We start from the raw sequence: 15,040 nt of genomic DNA, 5'->3' as shown, positions 1-15,040 counted from the left end.
CCCAAATGCCTTCCATTCATTCCTCCTCCCTCCGCCCTTCTATCTGTAGGCAATACAATGAGTGAAAAGACCTTTTGCTCTTTGTCCGTGCGCGCCTGTGTGTGTGTGTGTGTGTGTGCATGCGCGTGTGTGTCCTTCTGTTCAAGGAGGGGAGTGACAGCGCAAACCTTTCAGTATTCGCTGCTCTTTCCCTCAGTCAATTGGGCCATAAATCATCTGCCAAGCTTAGTACAACCCAATCTATCATTGCAGGAGGCAGGAGTCATGCTGCCATTTCAAAACAATCCGAGATTGGGTCTGCAAAGAAAAAGATTGGAGTCTTCCTAGGCTGACCGCATGGAAAGGAGGACAGGGCCTCCTGTCCCTTCCTGAGGAAGGACCACGTCAGGTCCGAAATGTTGAGCTCGCAATCCTCGATTTTTACTATTCTTTTAATCGTTGGATTATTTTTGAAAGAAAACTTCATCGAACACCAGAGTTTTACTGGTGTACAGTACCAGTGTTTTGGTGTCCCCCCCCCTCTTTCTACTCCAACCAGCTGTCGACCAGGGACCAACAAAGCAGGACATGATGCAACAGCACCCTCCCACCCATGTTCCCCAGCAACTGCTGCACACAGGCTTACCGCCGTGGACACTGGAGGTAGTGTCGAGGAAATGTGTGAATGGGCTGTTTTGTCTGTGCCCACCCTGTTTTGATGTAAGCCCTTTCTATTAGAAATCAAGTTCTATAGCAATTTGACCCAAACTGTAGCCGAAAATATATTGAGCGACACTTGCTCAACCAACAAGAAGTGTTGACACATTAGCCAGCGTGTGAGCCTCCCAGCGAGGACAGGAAGAGTAGTAACCACAAAGGAACAGATGTTCCAGGATTGCAATACCCATCTATGTATTGTTTTTCTAGTCTTGGAATTATCTGCACTCTGCACATGCATAAATGCCTTGTCTATCATTGGTTACTGTATTGCAAAACTGTATTATGATTGGTTTATTATATGAGGAAGTTCTGTTGTTGCTTCTGAGGATGTTACCCTATAAGTATCTTAGCTTTGCCTGCAACTAGTGGGCAGTCCTTCAGATCCTCTAGGGCAGTGATTCCCAAACTTTTTCAGGTCACCACCCCCTTGGTTCCACAAACTCATGCCCAGTGCCCCCCTACCCTACACTATAAAAATCACTATTCAGAATAGCGGTTTCAATGACCGACTAAGGAAGATAATAACAATAAAATTCAAAACAGCAACAATTAATTTAATATTTATTCAAAATCCAAAGCACCCGCTGTAGGCTTGCCGAGGGAGGGAGGGAAAAGAGAGCGAATGCCTCTGTTTTGCACCCAGCGTGGCGGGGCACACCAAGTAGGGTATGTCTCTTCATTAGGGTTTTAGTGCTTTTGAAACATTTCAATTCACTGTTAAAAGGACTCTTCTTAAACGGTATTAATACATGTGTGGATTCTTCCCCTATATGGCTTGGGACCAAACTACCTTCTCCCATAAAAATTTCCCTGGGTTTTAAGACCTTCTGGAGAGATGCTTCTCGGAAAAGACCACCTCGAGCGCCCCCCCTGCCAACCCCTTGCCTCTTAACGCCCCCCTATGCAATCCCACTGCCCCCAAGGGGGCAGTACCGGCCACTTTGGGAAGCACTGCTCTAGGGTTTGCCACCTTGCAGCACTGCAGGCTGCTCGTAATAAAACTTTTCCAAGATGAGAGAAATTGTGTCTTGAGAGTCTCTGACCGCTGCTCAGCGAACCAAGGGAAACTGCCCTTTCGGGTTCCTCCACAGTAGCACACAACCATCAGGGCTAGCAGCCAAGGAAATAGAAGAGGATATCCCGGAAGACGACATGGCTGGCTGAAACCATCAACAAGAACTCTCCACGCTGCAACATCGTGTTGCAGCTCCCGATTAATTAACTGATCTGCCAGTTTCCAAAATGCCCTAGCATGTCCAGCTCAGGGCAGAATTATACAGAGAGGGCTGGATTGGCGAACGAAGACTCAGAACAATAAAGGAAAACAAATAAATAAGTAACAAAACAAAACCAAAAACTCCTCTCCATCTCTGCTCCTCTTATTTCACAGCATGGGTCAAAGGCTTTCTGGGCCACTGGAGGCAACTGTGATAGTAATCAGTCATATTAGTGTTCTTGTTATTCCAATCTGACATTGCTTTTCGCCAGCCCACCCACCCCTGCCTCGCTTTCGAGCTTGATGGAATTTAGATAATCGTCGCTCCTTCTATTGCCTCTTTCTTGCATGGCTTCTTATAAATAACACCCTCGCTCTAAAAACGTCTCTCCCTAGAGCACGGACTTCAGCTCAGCCGGATTTTACTTTATTTTTTTATAGCGGGGGAAGCAAACCATGATATATCTTATTTAACACTTTGATTCTGAGCCGATTGATCTGTTACTTTAAATAGCTCTGTTTTTAAGGATTAGATGCTCTGAAGGGTTGAGGGTTTTTTGTCGCCGTTGTTGAGAACCCCCGCAAGAAATCCTGCTCGGTCCCTGGTCTTCCGCGTCTCGCGTTATTTGTCTCATCTGCCGTGGCCTGAGATCAGGACGCAAAGGTTGCTGCTGGGTTCTTTTTGATTGGGAGTCCTGTCGACCTCAGAAGCAGCTGGGGGGAAAGAAACGTTCCTTCCCCAACCAGGTCCTGTTCTGTTTTGCTGGACTACATCTCCCATCATGCTGGACACACATAATCACCAGGGGGAGAGCCGCGTTGAAAACAGTTGGACTTACTTCTGTGTAGACATGCACAAAACTGCACTCTCCATCTACACAGGATGAAAATCATCTTCTTTCAAAACGCAGATTCTTAGCAGTTGACGAGCTGTTCCTATCCTTTGGGGCTCAATTCAGCACAGCCAATTCCGGCTGGATGAATTTCTGTTGCCTTATATATTTATTACATTTCCCCTCTCTCTTCCTTCAGGGAACTCAGTGTAGTTAGTGATCCTGTTCAGACAACATGCTAAGCCATGGGAGTTAAGCATTTTGAGCTAACCATGACGGCATAGCACGTTTTGTAGGGCGTTTCCTCTAACCATGGTTGCTACATAACCACAGTTTAACCGCTAACTATGTACTGCAACAGAGTTAGCGGCCCTAACAGTGGCTTAGCGTGTCATGTGTAAGGCCCCCATGGTTAAGTCAACACAACCATAGAGCTGCATGGCAAGAGAGGCTGAAATTGGCCAGGCTGATCTGTTTGGCCAGCGGGATCTCCGCTGCCGAGTTCTGCATAGCAGCTCTGAACATGCCGGCTGCCATTTTGCATTCTTGCTCGAAATCTCCACACACTGCATGTCTGTTTTGGGGCCACCAGGATGGACGTATCATAAGGGCACACAGCTCTAGTAATACCTGCTGGGAGCCGCAACAGCTGTTGTAATGGGCACCTGTGGGCAACATAACCTCAACATGGCCGCCAGCAACAATCAGGAAATGGCTACCCAGGGCTGTGAATGCTGCAAGGGATGCTGGGATGTACATAAAATCATAGAAGAGTTGAGTTGGAAGGGGCCTATAAGGCCATCAAATCCAGCCCCCTGCTCAACGCAGGAATCCACCTTAAAGCATACCTGACAGATGGCTGCCCACCTGCCTCTTGAATGCCTCTAGTGTGGGAGAGCCCATGACCTCCCTAGGTCATTCATTCCATTGTCGTACTGCTCTAACAGGAAGTTTTTCCTGATGTCCAGCTGGAATCTGGCTTCCTGTCACAAGCCCATTATTCCACGTCCTGCACTCTGGGAGGATGGAGAAGAGATCCTGGCCCTCCTCTGTGTGACAACCTTTCAAGTCCTTGAAGAGTGCTATCATGTCTCTCCTCAGTCTTCTCTTCTCCAGGCTGACAGGCCCAGTTCTTTCAGTCTCTCCTCATAGGGCTTGGCAGCTATGGCTGAATTTTAAACATATGTTTGAGCAATGTCCAGTAGTTTCTTCTTCTTCGGAGCTTACTATATGGATAAATTCTGTGAACCGCCCAGAGAGCTTTGGCTATTGGGCGGTATAAAAAATGTAATAAATAAATAAATAAATAAATAAATAAAATTTTATATTGGAAAAGTCTTTAATAATCGCTGATGTACATGCCACAAATGGTCAGCGTAAATGGAGTCTCTGAATTCTCTTGACAGCTAAAGGACTGATATTACAGCATTGGAAGGATAAACATTCAACTCATATAACTGATGTAGTCCAGTGAGGGAGGAAGCAGCAGCCAGGCACCTCTCCATCATGCCTGGGTCCAGCTCCAGCTGAGAGCCCCCTCCCTCCTGCTACCAACTGTCTCTGGAGAGGCCACCAGTGAGGGAGGAAGCAGCAGCCAGTCACCTCTCCACCGTGCCTGGGTCCAGCTCCAGCTGAGAGCCCCCTCCCTCCTGCTACCAACTGTCTCTGCAGAGGCCACCAGTGAGGGAGGAAGCAGCAGCCAGGCACCTCTCCACCGTGCCTGGGTCCAGCTCCAGCTGAGAGCCCCCTCCCTCCTGCTACCAACTGTCTCTGCAGAGGCCACCAGTGAGGGAGGAAGCAGCAGCCAGGCACCTCTCCACCGTGCCTGGGTCCAGCTCCAGCTGAGAACCCCCTCCCTTCTGCTGTCACCTGTAACTGTTGAACTTTCCAACTAAGATTGTAGTGCCTGAATTTGCTTTCCTTTCCCCCCTCCTCCTCCTCCTCCCTCCCAATCCCCTTTCCTTTTGTGTCATGTCTTTTAGATTGTAAGCCTGTGGGCAGGGACTGTCAAGAAATACTTTTGTAAGCCGCCATGAGAGCCCTTTTTGGCTGAATGGCGGCATAAAAATCCTTAAATAAATAAAAATAAAAATAAAAATAAAAAAATAATTCATCTGTCAGGGATGCTTTAGGGTGGATTCCTGCATTGAGCAGGGGGTTGGACTCGATGGCCTTGCAGGCCCCTTCCAACTCTGCTATTTTATGATTCTATGAATACATTGAAGACATTATACGTTTTCAACATTTGAATTGGTGGCATCTAGACGTCATCTTCAAATAGATACTTATTTGGATATCTGGTGCACTTTTGCTGAAGCCCAAGTAGAAGTTCTAGTGATTGGTATTTTCATATATATGCATTTCATATGCATTCGTTTCTATAGATAAAATGTGTGCATGTATGTTAAAAAACACACCACCCTCCATATATACAAAAAAAGAAGGACCTGTTGCAGAACACAATCCTGGCCCTGGAACAAGTCCTGATGGGATTTTAAGTGCTGCGTACGCTCCGCTTCCTTGCAGCCCAGCGTCAGTAATGATATGATTTTCAACCCAAAGGATAGTACTTCAAGATGCAACCGTGAAATTCAAATTATCTGGTGGCCATGAACTGTTTCTGTGAACTGATGTAGTCCTTCAAGGTGTGCGTTGCTGGTTGCCAATAGCAATTGTATTTTCGTTCCAAGTCCTGGAGCGCTGAAAGCTTTTACGCTTTCTCTTTTTCTTTCTGCTTTCCTGGCAGGGTTGGTTTGGGCAATTCCACCGCAGATTACAAAATGGAATTTGTGTTCAAGAAGGCAGCAATGGCTCATCTGAGGAAGAAACACTCTACGATGGCAATGTTTCTCAAGCACTTCGACGTTCGAACCCTGCCCAAAATTTGTTCTACCTTCTCATAGAATCATAGAATAGCAGAGTTGGAAGGGGCCTATGACGCCATCGAGTACAACCCCCTGCTCAATGCAGGAATCCACCCTAAAGCATCCCTGACAGATGGCTGTCCAGCTACCTCTTGGAGGCCTCTAGTGTGGGAGAGCCTCCAAGAGGTTAGACTCTCTACCTGAAGAGAGTCTAACCTCTTGGAAACGTCCCCCTAGGCAAAACTATGCAAACTAAGCAAGACAATTGTTCGCTCAAGAAGAATAGGAAGCCACTTCCCAAACGCCCGTAACTTCAGAGAGCCTGGTGCGGAGGCAGGTTCTGGCGTAATCGAACTGACTTTCTCACACCTTCCTTCCGCCCCGTGCGTTTGAGTTTCCGGTGGACCCTAGCATCAGCTAGCTTCTCGGGGCGCTCTCCTCCAGAAGAAGGCTCACTTCCCGCCGAGTGTGTAGGATTTGGCCTTGAGGAGATAAGCTCTGGAGAGGGCTGACTCCCAGCTGGGGAATCGCTCGTGAGAGCTTCCTCCCACACTGGTACAGACTGGCTGGTGGTCTGGCGCCTCCTCCTCTAGATCCAAATCTGATTCTGATTGATTACCTGAAACATCTTCTCCCAAAACAGGAGCAGTAGGATTAGACATGACACCTGGGTGCGAGGGTGCTGTTGCACCTGTGTCCTGCTAGTGGGACTCCTGATTGGGCACTCTGTGAACAGAATGTTGGAGTAGATAGCTCTGATCCAGATCTTCTTATGTTCTTCCATTGGCTAATTTATGTATGTAGAGATGCAAATTTAGAAATCTGCTCTCTGGTCACATGTTGATTGGATGTGTGGGTGTCATGCCTGAATAGAGCTCTAGTTAAACTGCAGTTCAGGAAGAGTGAGATGCAGCAACCCACCAGACAATAAAACAGGGAGGGAACACACAGCCTTTCCGATGTGGTTCAACTCCAGTGCAAAATGGAGCAGCTAGACTGCTGATCAGTACATCCCACAAAGACCGCATAACACCAGTCTTGAAGGAATTGCACTGGCTGCCTATATACATCCGGGCGGAATTCAAGTGGTTGGCAATGATATTTAAAGCCCCTAGGACCTCAGTATTTGAGGGAGCGCCTCTCCCTATATCTGCCTGCCCTAGACTTGAGCTCTGATGGAGGAGCCCTCCTCCGCATCCCACCAACACGAGACATATGCTATGCTGGGACATAGGAGAGGGCCTTCTCTGTTGTGGCTCCGTGGCTGTGGAATGCCCTCCCCTTGGACGCCCGACTGGCAGCAGCGCTGACTTCGTTTTGACATCAAGTTAAGACAGGGCTTTTAAAAAAAGCCTTTGATGGCTAAATTCACCAAGCTTGTGCATAGTTTTAATTGTTGTTTTTTTACTGCTTTTAAATTCTATTGTGGTTTTAGCATGATTAATGGTTTAAGTTGTTTTTAGCTGTGCATATTTATTGTTTGTATGATTTTATCTTCACGCCGCCCTGAGATCCGAGTGATATAGGCTGGGATACAAATGTTTTAATAAATAAGTAATAAACATCAACTCCTATTAGCCCCATCCAGCATGGCCAATGGTCATGGATAATGGAGTTGCAGCCCAACCACATCTGGGAGGCCACACGTCCTTTCCCCCACCCCCAAAAAAGAGACGTTAAGAACATAAAAAGAGCCCTGCTGGATCAGACCAGACGATTCATCTAGTCCAGCATTCTGTTCCCACACTGGCCAGCCAGCTGTCGACCAGGGACCAACAAAACAGGACATGGTGCAACAGCACCCTCCCACCCATGTTCCCCAGCAACTGGTGCATATAAGATTACTGCCTCACATACTGGATGTAGCACATGACCATCAGGGCTAGGAGCCCTTGATAGCCTTTTCCTCCAGGAATGTATCCAACTGCCTTTTAAAGCCATCCAAATGGGTGGCTATCATAGAATCATAGAATAGTAGAGTTGGCAGGGGCCTATAAGGCCATCGAGTCCAACCCCCTGCTCAGTGCAGGAATCCACCTCCAAGCATCCCAGACAGATGGCTGTCCAGCTGCCTCTTGAAGGCCTCGAGTGTGGGAGAGCCCACCACCTCCCTAGGTCATTGGTTCCATTGTCGTACTGCTCTAACACTCAGGAGGATTTTCCTGATGTCAACACAAAACAGGACATGGGGCAACAGCACCCTCCGACCCATGTTCCCCAGCAACTAGTTCACACAGGCTTACTACTACTAGCACACAACCATCAGGGCGAGGAGCCGTTCTTTCTCCTCCAGGAATTCATCCACCCCCTTTTTAAAGCCGTCCAAATTGCTGGCCATCACTACATCTTGTGGAAGTGAGTTCCATAATTTAACCACGTGCTGTGTGAAGAAGTTCTGCTGATGTTTTGAGTGAACTACCACTGCTTGAAAGATTGGGCAGGCATCCCAGGGTCTTATAAAGAACATTTGCTCGATTTATAGGAGGTGGTTTCTTAAGGGGAGCGAGGGGAGCGATCACATAAAGGGACGGGAATGTGGGCTTACTGCAAACTGGTGGTACGCCGTGATTGAGATCCCTTTCTGTCATCTCCAAGTGCATGAAATCGGAATAAAAGACGTGAGAAGAAGAGCGATGGGTAGAGGGGTGGAGGAGAAAAACCCATAAGCAGCAGACGGTGGCAACGGAGAGCGTGTGGAGAAAGAGGAAAGGTTGTAGAAGACATGAGCGCTGAGAAGTGACAGATCTATTATGCGAAGTAATGAATATGGAACAGAGACGTGGAGATTGAGGCCCTGGTTAATGAGGAGGCAAGCCTCCAGGAATCGTTTAGATGCTCCATGCCACGATACGGGGAAATGTTCAACGTCTGCAAGTAGCGGAACGAGGTCTGCCCTGCCTCCAGCAGGCCGGGGCCACGTGGATAGAGCCGTTCTATGAGGGTTAAATTGGGTGATGGTTGGAACTCAGGGGCATAGAATCATAGAATAGTAGAGTTGGAAGGGGTCCATAAGGCCATTGAGTCCAACCCCCGCTCAATGCAGGAATCCAACTTAAAGCATCCCTGAGAGATGGCTGTCCAGCTGCCTCTTGAAGGCCTCTAGGGTGGGAGAGCCCACAACCTCCCTTGGTCATTGGTTCCATTGTCGTACTGCTCTAACCATCAGAACGTTTTTCCTGATGTCCAATGGAGCTGAATGGTGGGAGGTTTGGGGCAAAGTGGATGAGACCAACTTTGTGGAGGGTAAAGCTATCAGTGTGGCTGCTAGCCATGATGGTAGTGATAGTAGGGTGATCATATCGAAAGGAGGACTGGGCTCCTGTATCTCTAATAGTTGCGTAGAAAAGGGAATTTCAGCAGGTGTCACTTGTATGCATGTGGCACCTGGTGAAAGTCCCTCTTCATCACAACAGTTAAAGCTACAAAACCTATACTAGAGTGACCGGATACAAAAGAGGGCAGGGCTACTGCAGCTTGAACTGTTGTGATGAAGAGGGAATTTAACCAGGTGCTGCATGCATACAAATAGCAGCTGCTGAAATTCCCTTTTCTGTGCAACTGTTAAACATACATGAGCCCTTATCCTCCTTTCCATATGGTCACCCTACCCTCCAAGGGCAAAAAAAAAAAAGAGAGGAGAGGAGAGAATGAGGTGGAGTGAAAATGCCCCCCTGCCTTTTCAACCCCTCCTCATGTGCCGGCTGTGAAAGTGGGGCAGCATTTTGGGTCATCTGCTCACAAGGAGAGGAGAAGTGGACCAAAATGGGACCTTGACAGATCGTGGTGGTCCCAGCACTGCTGCACGTGGTGATGAAGCTAAGGATGGGCAAATGAGCAATGTCTGAGCTCACCAAAGTCCTCCAAACATCCACTTTGCGGCTCACCTTTCCTCAATCTGTGTTCCCCTTTGCGATGGTTGCCAGATTCGCGCCAAACGAATAGCGATTGAATGGAAAAGTTGCCCAAATTTTGCCCCAAATTGCGCAAATTTCCTCCAAGGATTCAAGCGTAGGACACTTAAAAGTTCAGCAGTTTGAGAAAGCAGAGTCACTCAAGGTTGAAAACCAGGGAAACGACTTGATGGGGAGAAGCATAAACTGCATTAAATCATGAGTTCCATCATTTAACCCTGTGCTGTGTGGAGAAGTCCTTCCTTTTATTTGTCCTGAATCTCACCCCGATCAGCTTCATGGGGATGACCCCGTTGGGTTCTAGTATTTTGAGAGGGGGAGAAAAATGTCTCTCTGTCCACATTCTCCACACCATGCATGATTTTGTACACCTCTATCATGTCTCCCCTCAGCCTCCTTTTTTCCAAGCTTAACAATCCCAGCTGATGTAACCTTCCCTCCTAGGGGAGATGCTCCAGCCCCTTCATCATTTTAGTTGCCCTTGTCTGCACTTTTTCCAGCTCTATAACATCCTTTTTATTTGTGGGGACCAGAACTGTACACAGTGTTCCAAGTGTGGCCGCACCATCGATTTGCATAAGGGCAGTATGCACGTGGCACATGGTCTTGTCTATGGTCCGCCACCTTTCATGGCTCAGTTAGTGGGCATACAACAGTACGTCTTTTCAATTACGGCGATCAAAAAGGTTGTGTGCTATCTCCAAGATGGCGTGATGGCCACCAATCTGGATGGCTTTAAAAGGGAGTGGGATAAATTCCTGGAGGCAAAGGTTATCCATGGCTACTAGCCCTGATGGTTGTGTGTTTTCTCCAGTATTCAAGGCAGTAAGCCTGTGTGCCCCAGTTGCTGGGGAACATGGGCGGGAGGGTGGCTGTTGCACCATGTCCTGCTTGTTCATCCCTGGCTGATGGCTGGTTGACCACAGTGTGAACAGAGTGCTGGACTAGATGGACCCGTGGTCTGATCCAGCAGGGCACATCTTATGCAGAGGAGGAGGAGGAGGAGGAGGAGGAGGAGGAGGAGGAGGAGGAGAAGAAGAAGAAGAAGAAGAAGAAGAAGAAGAAGAAGAAGAAGAAGAAGAAGAAGAAGAAGAAGAAGAAGAAGAAGAAGAAGACCTGCTTGTTCATCCCTGGCCAGTGGCGGGTTGGCCGCTGTGTGAACAGAGTGCTGGACTAGATGGACCCTTGGTCTGATCCAGCAGGGCACATCTTATGCAGAGGAGGAGGAGGAGGAGGAGGAGGAGGAGGAGGAGGAGGAGGAGAAGAAGAAGAAGAAGAAGAAGAAGAAGAAGAAGAAGAAGAAGAAGAAGAAGAAGAAGAAGAAGAAGAAGAAGAAGAAGAAGAAGACGACCTGCTTGTTCATCCCTGGCCAATGGCGGGTTGACCACAGTGTGAACAGAGTGCTGGACTAGATGGACCCTTGGTCTGATCCAGCAGGGCACATCTTATGCAGAGGAGGAGGAGGAGGAGGAGGAGGAGGAGGAGGAGGAGGAGGAGGAGGAGGAGGAGGAGGAGAAGAAGAAGAAGAAGAAGAAGAAGAAGAAGAAGAAGAAGAAGAAGAAGAAGAAGAAGAAGAAGAAGAAGAAGAAGACGACCTGCTTGTTCATCCCTGGCCAATGGCGGGTTGGCCGCTGTGTGAACAGAGTGCTGGACTAGATGGACCCTTGGTCTGATCCAGCAGGGCTCTTCTAACGTTCTTATGTTCTTAAGAGGGCAGCGATTTACATGTGTGCCGTGTTGCATCAAAAAGCGGGAGAGAAAAAGAAGAAGGAAACAGGCGGGAAAGTTTGAACTCAAGGTTGCATTCTTGAGATCTCTCATTGTCCCCTCTGCTCTCAGATGGCTTCATTGCTAATGACTAGGAACTCCCAAGAGAGAATTCCACAACTCATTCCCTAAGCCGCCTCTTTACACTTCTGACCCGCTGTTGCGCACGATTGCCAACTACTGACGGCAGGTACACGCGGTCGGAGGGAGGCTTGAATGAAAGGCTTAATGATTGAACCTCCCCAGGGCTTCTCTAAACCACCACGCCATCCATTCGGCGAAGGTTTGCCGCTTCTAAAATAAAGGGCCTCCGGATAGCTCTATGCCCAGTCGTCCGAAATGGGGGCACAGTCGTACAAAATGACTGTGCGTTGCAATTGCAAACCTTGGCATCATTTTCCGGTAGGAAGTACTACGTTTTCCTGTTTTGTTTTGCTTGGAAAGAAAAGTAGGCAGCTATGGAGTTTTAATGAACTGCCTCCCCTTTGTCCTCCTTTCGTAACAAGAAGTCCAAGGATGGAGAGAGGAATGGGAAAGGACCAGGACATGTCAGGTGGGAGACTGGGTATCCTCATTAGCTTTGGCCTGCTCAGCGTGAGGATGGCACTACTTTGCCACGGCGTGCTGAGGAGCGTCGCAAAGCAGCGTGCGATGTTATCAAATGCCTGGTGGTGATTAATAATGCACAATCGAGACAGGCGGCTTGGTGCAGGCTTGGTTTCTAATGATCCACTCAGACCCTGTGAGATCCACTTTCAGTGGAGGCTGGTGGTTCTGATGTCAGTGGAGCGGCGAATCCAATCTGGGTTTCGGTCAGAACCAGTCAGAAACTTTAGAGGAGCCATCCAAAGTCCTGTGAGCCCCCAAAGGGCTGGATTTTTGCCAGCAACAGACATCTCTACCTAGAACATCTCTACCTCTAGACCATCGGACATCTCTACTTAAGACATCTCCACCTCTAGACCTTAGGACATCTCTACTTAAGACATCTCTACCTCTAGACCGTAGGACATCTCTACTTAAGACATCTCCACCTCTAGACCTTAGGACATCTCTACTTAAGACATCTCTACCTCTAGACCGTAGGACATCTCTACTTAAGACATCTCTACCTCTAGACCCTAGGACATCTCTACTTATGACATTTCTATCTCTACACCCTAGGACATCTCTATCTAGGACATCTCTCTACCTCTAGACCCTAGGACATCTCTACCTAGAACATCTCTACCTCTAGACCATCGGACATCTCTAATTAGGACATCTCTACCTCTAGACCCTAGGACATCTCTACCTAGGACATCTCTCTACCTCTAGACCCCAGGACATCTCTACTTAGGACATCTCTATCTCTACACCCTAGGACATCTCTACCTAGGACATCTCTCTACCTCTAGACCCTAGGGCATCTCTACTTAAGACATCTCTACCTCTAGACCCTAGGACATCTCTACTTAGGACACCTCTATCTCTAGACCCTAGGACATCTCCACCTCTAGACCATCGGACATCTTGACCTAGGACACCTCTACCTCTAGACTCTAGGACATGTCTAACTCTAGACCATCAGACATCTTGACCTAGGACACCTCTACCTCTAGACCCTAGGACATCTCTACCTAGGACACCTCTACCTCTAGACCCCAGGACATCTCTCCCTAGGACATCTCTACCTCTAGACCCTAGGACATCTCTACCTAGGACACCTCTACCTCTAGATCCTAGGACAACTCTACCTAGGACATTTCTATCTGGGACATCTCTACCTAGGACATCTACCTTCCCTCCCCTTGGACATGCAAGGTTGCTCATCAGATGAATTGCTGTAGGGCACATTCACTCAAGGTTGAAAACCAGGGAAATGACTTGACGGGGAACACCGTAAAAGATCTGGAAGCCAAAGTCCCAGATTGCAAATCAACTCGTATTCTGCCACAGTTTGCATCGCATACATCAAACCCTACATGTTGCGTCCACATTGGATGGAGAGGACAAAATCCAAAAGTCACAACTACGGACTTCACTGCATTCATGGAGAGGGCAAATGTCATAGCTAAAATGTCATACCTAAAAGCTGTCATAGCTAAAAGTTGGAGAACTTCTAACATTGAAATCTGGGTATACGGAACTGCGAAAATAGCCATGGCAGGAAAATGGGTTTTTGAGCGATAACCTATGCATGTTTTGACAGAAACATGTCCTATAACTCCCAGCATTCTGAGCACGCTGAGAGTTGTTGGGCTTTTTTTCTGTCTATACACGCGTAGTATTCTACCCTTCCCAATTAAAACTAGCTAAAGGCAAAGTCTGAGATCTGTAAATATAGCAGGATTTTATTTTATGCACTAATCAGGGAGACACACAGCAGTATTTTTGAAAGCCTTTCTCAGACTATGGAAAAGAGACTAAATTTAATCAGTTATGGTGAAGAATTAGAAAGAAAAACTCCAAGCAGCACATGGGATTTCACCCATATCTTGGTTTTTGGGATGGGTGAATTCACCCGAATTTGCCCCGCTTGCCGGAACCCTGCCGGCTGCCTGTCTCTGCTCACCATGCATGCCAAGCTGCCAGGCAGTCCACGGGCACCGGGTGGGTGGCACACAACCTCCCACTTCCCAGTCGCGCCGCCATTTTGCATAAAAATGCTCGGCCTTTTTCGCAAAGAGCTGTTTTGTGCAAATGGCAGCTGTAAAGAGGCCACGTGAGCCTGTAATTTTGCGTAAACGGGACTCTTTATGGCCGCCATTTGTGCAAAATGGCTTTTTATGGAAAAGGCAGAGCTGCCATTTTGAATCTTGGTGGACCAGCGAGGACCACTGCACTCGTAACCTTCCCTCATAGGGGAGTTGCTCCAGCCCCTTCATCATTTTAGTTGCCCTTTCCTTCACTTTTTCCAGCTCTGCAACATCTTCGGAGGGAGATCACCGGTCCTTACTGGTTTATATTTGACCCTGGCAAGTAACTAGCCATAATTCCAATGACAGCAAGTAAGAGGGAGAGAAACCAACAGCACAGATCCCCAGCAATCCTAACCCGACATCAACTCTCTTTCCCAAGAACACAGGAAAGCGTCTACTGAACTCACTACCACAAGATGTAGTGATGCCTACCAATCTTGATGGCTTCAAAAGGGGGTTGGATAAATTCCTGGAGGAGAAGGCTATCAGGGGCTACTAGCCCTGATGGTTGGGTGCTATCTCCAGTGTTCGAGGCAATAAGCCTGTGTGCACCACTTGCTGGGGAACATGGGTGGGAGGGTGCTCTTGCACCATGTCCTGCTTGCTCATCCCTGGCTGATGGCTGGTTGGCCACAGTGTGAACAGAGTGCTGGACTAGATGGACCCTTGGTCTGATCCAGCATCAGGGCTCTTCTTATGTTCTTATAGAATCATAGAATAGTAGAGTTGGAAGGGGCCTCTAAGGCCATCGAGTCCAACCCCCTGCTCAATGCAGGAATCCACCCTAAAGCATCCCTGACAGATGGCTGTCCAGCTGCCTCTTGAAGGCCTCTAGTGTGGGAGAGCCCACAACCTCCCTAGGTAACTGCTTCCATTGTCGTACTGCTCTAACACTCAGGAAAGTTTTTCTTGATGTCCAGCCAGAATCTGGCTGCCTCTAACTTGAGCCCGTTATTCCATGTCCTGCACTCTGGGAGGATCGAGAAGAGATCCTGGCTCTCCTCTGTGTGACAACCTTTTAAGCATTTGAAAGGTTCACTGCATAACACTGCAGTAGGATTGTCGTGTG

General features: G+C 48.0%; 3 protein-coding genes across 4 annotated transcripts in view; 2 read left to right on the top strand and 1 right to left on the bottom strand.

The window, feature by feature from the left end:
* The window catches only part of ATP6V1G1 (ATPase H+ transporting V1 subunit G1), a 210,713-nt gene that overhangs the window by 86,235 nt on the left and 109,438 nt on the right, over nt 1-15,040 (top strand). The gene's annotated exons all lie outside the window — the stretch shown is intronic.
* Nucleotides 1-15,040, top strand: part of NIBAN2 (niban apoptosis regulator 2) — a 413,466-nt gene that overhangs the window by 326,945 nt on the left and 71,481 nt on the right. The window lies entirely within an intron of this gene.
* The window catches only part of WHRN (whirlin), a 111,393-nt gene that overhangs the window by 41,083 nt on the left and 55,270 nt on the right, over nt 1-15,040 (bottom strand). The gene's annotated exons all lie outside the window — the stretch shown is intronic.

The sequence above is a fragment of the Elgaria multicarinata genome, chromosome 19 (genome assembly GCF_023053635.1).
Source record: "Elgaria multicarinata webbii isolate HBS135686 ecotype San Diego chromosome 19, rElgMul1.1.pri, whole genome shotgun sequence".
Lineage (NCBI taxonomy): Eukaryota > Metazoa > Chordata > Lepidosauria > Squamata > Anguidae > Elgaria > Elgaria multicarinata.
The sequence above is the reverse complement of the archived record's forward strand: the minus strand, read 5'-3'. Positions and strand labels throughout refer to the sequence as shown.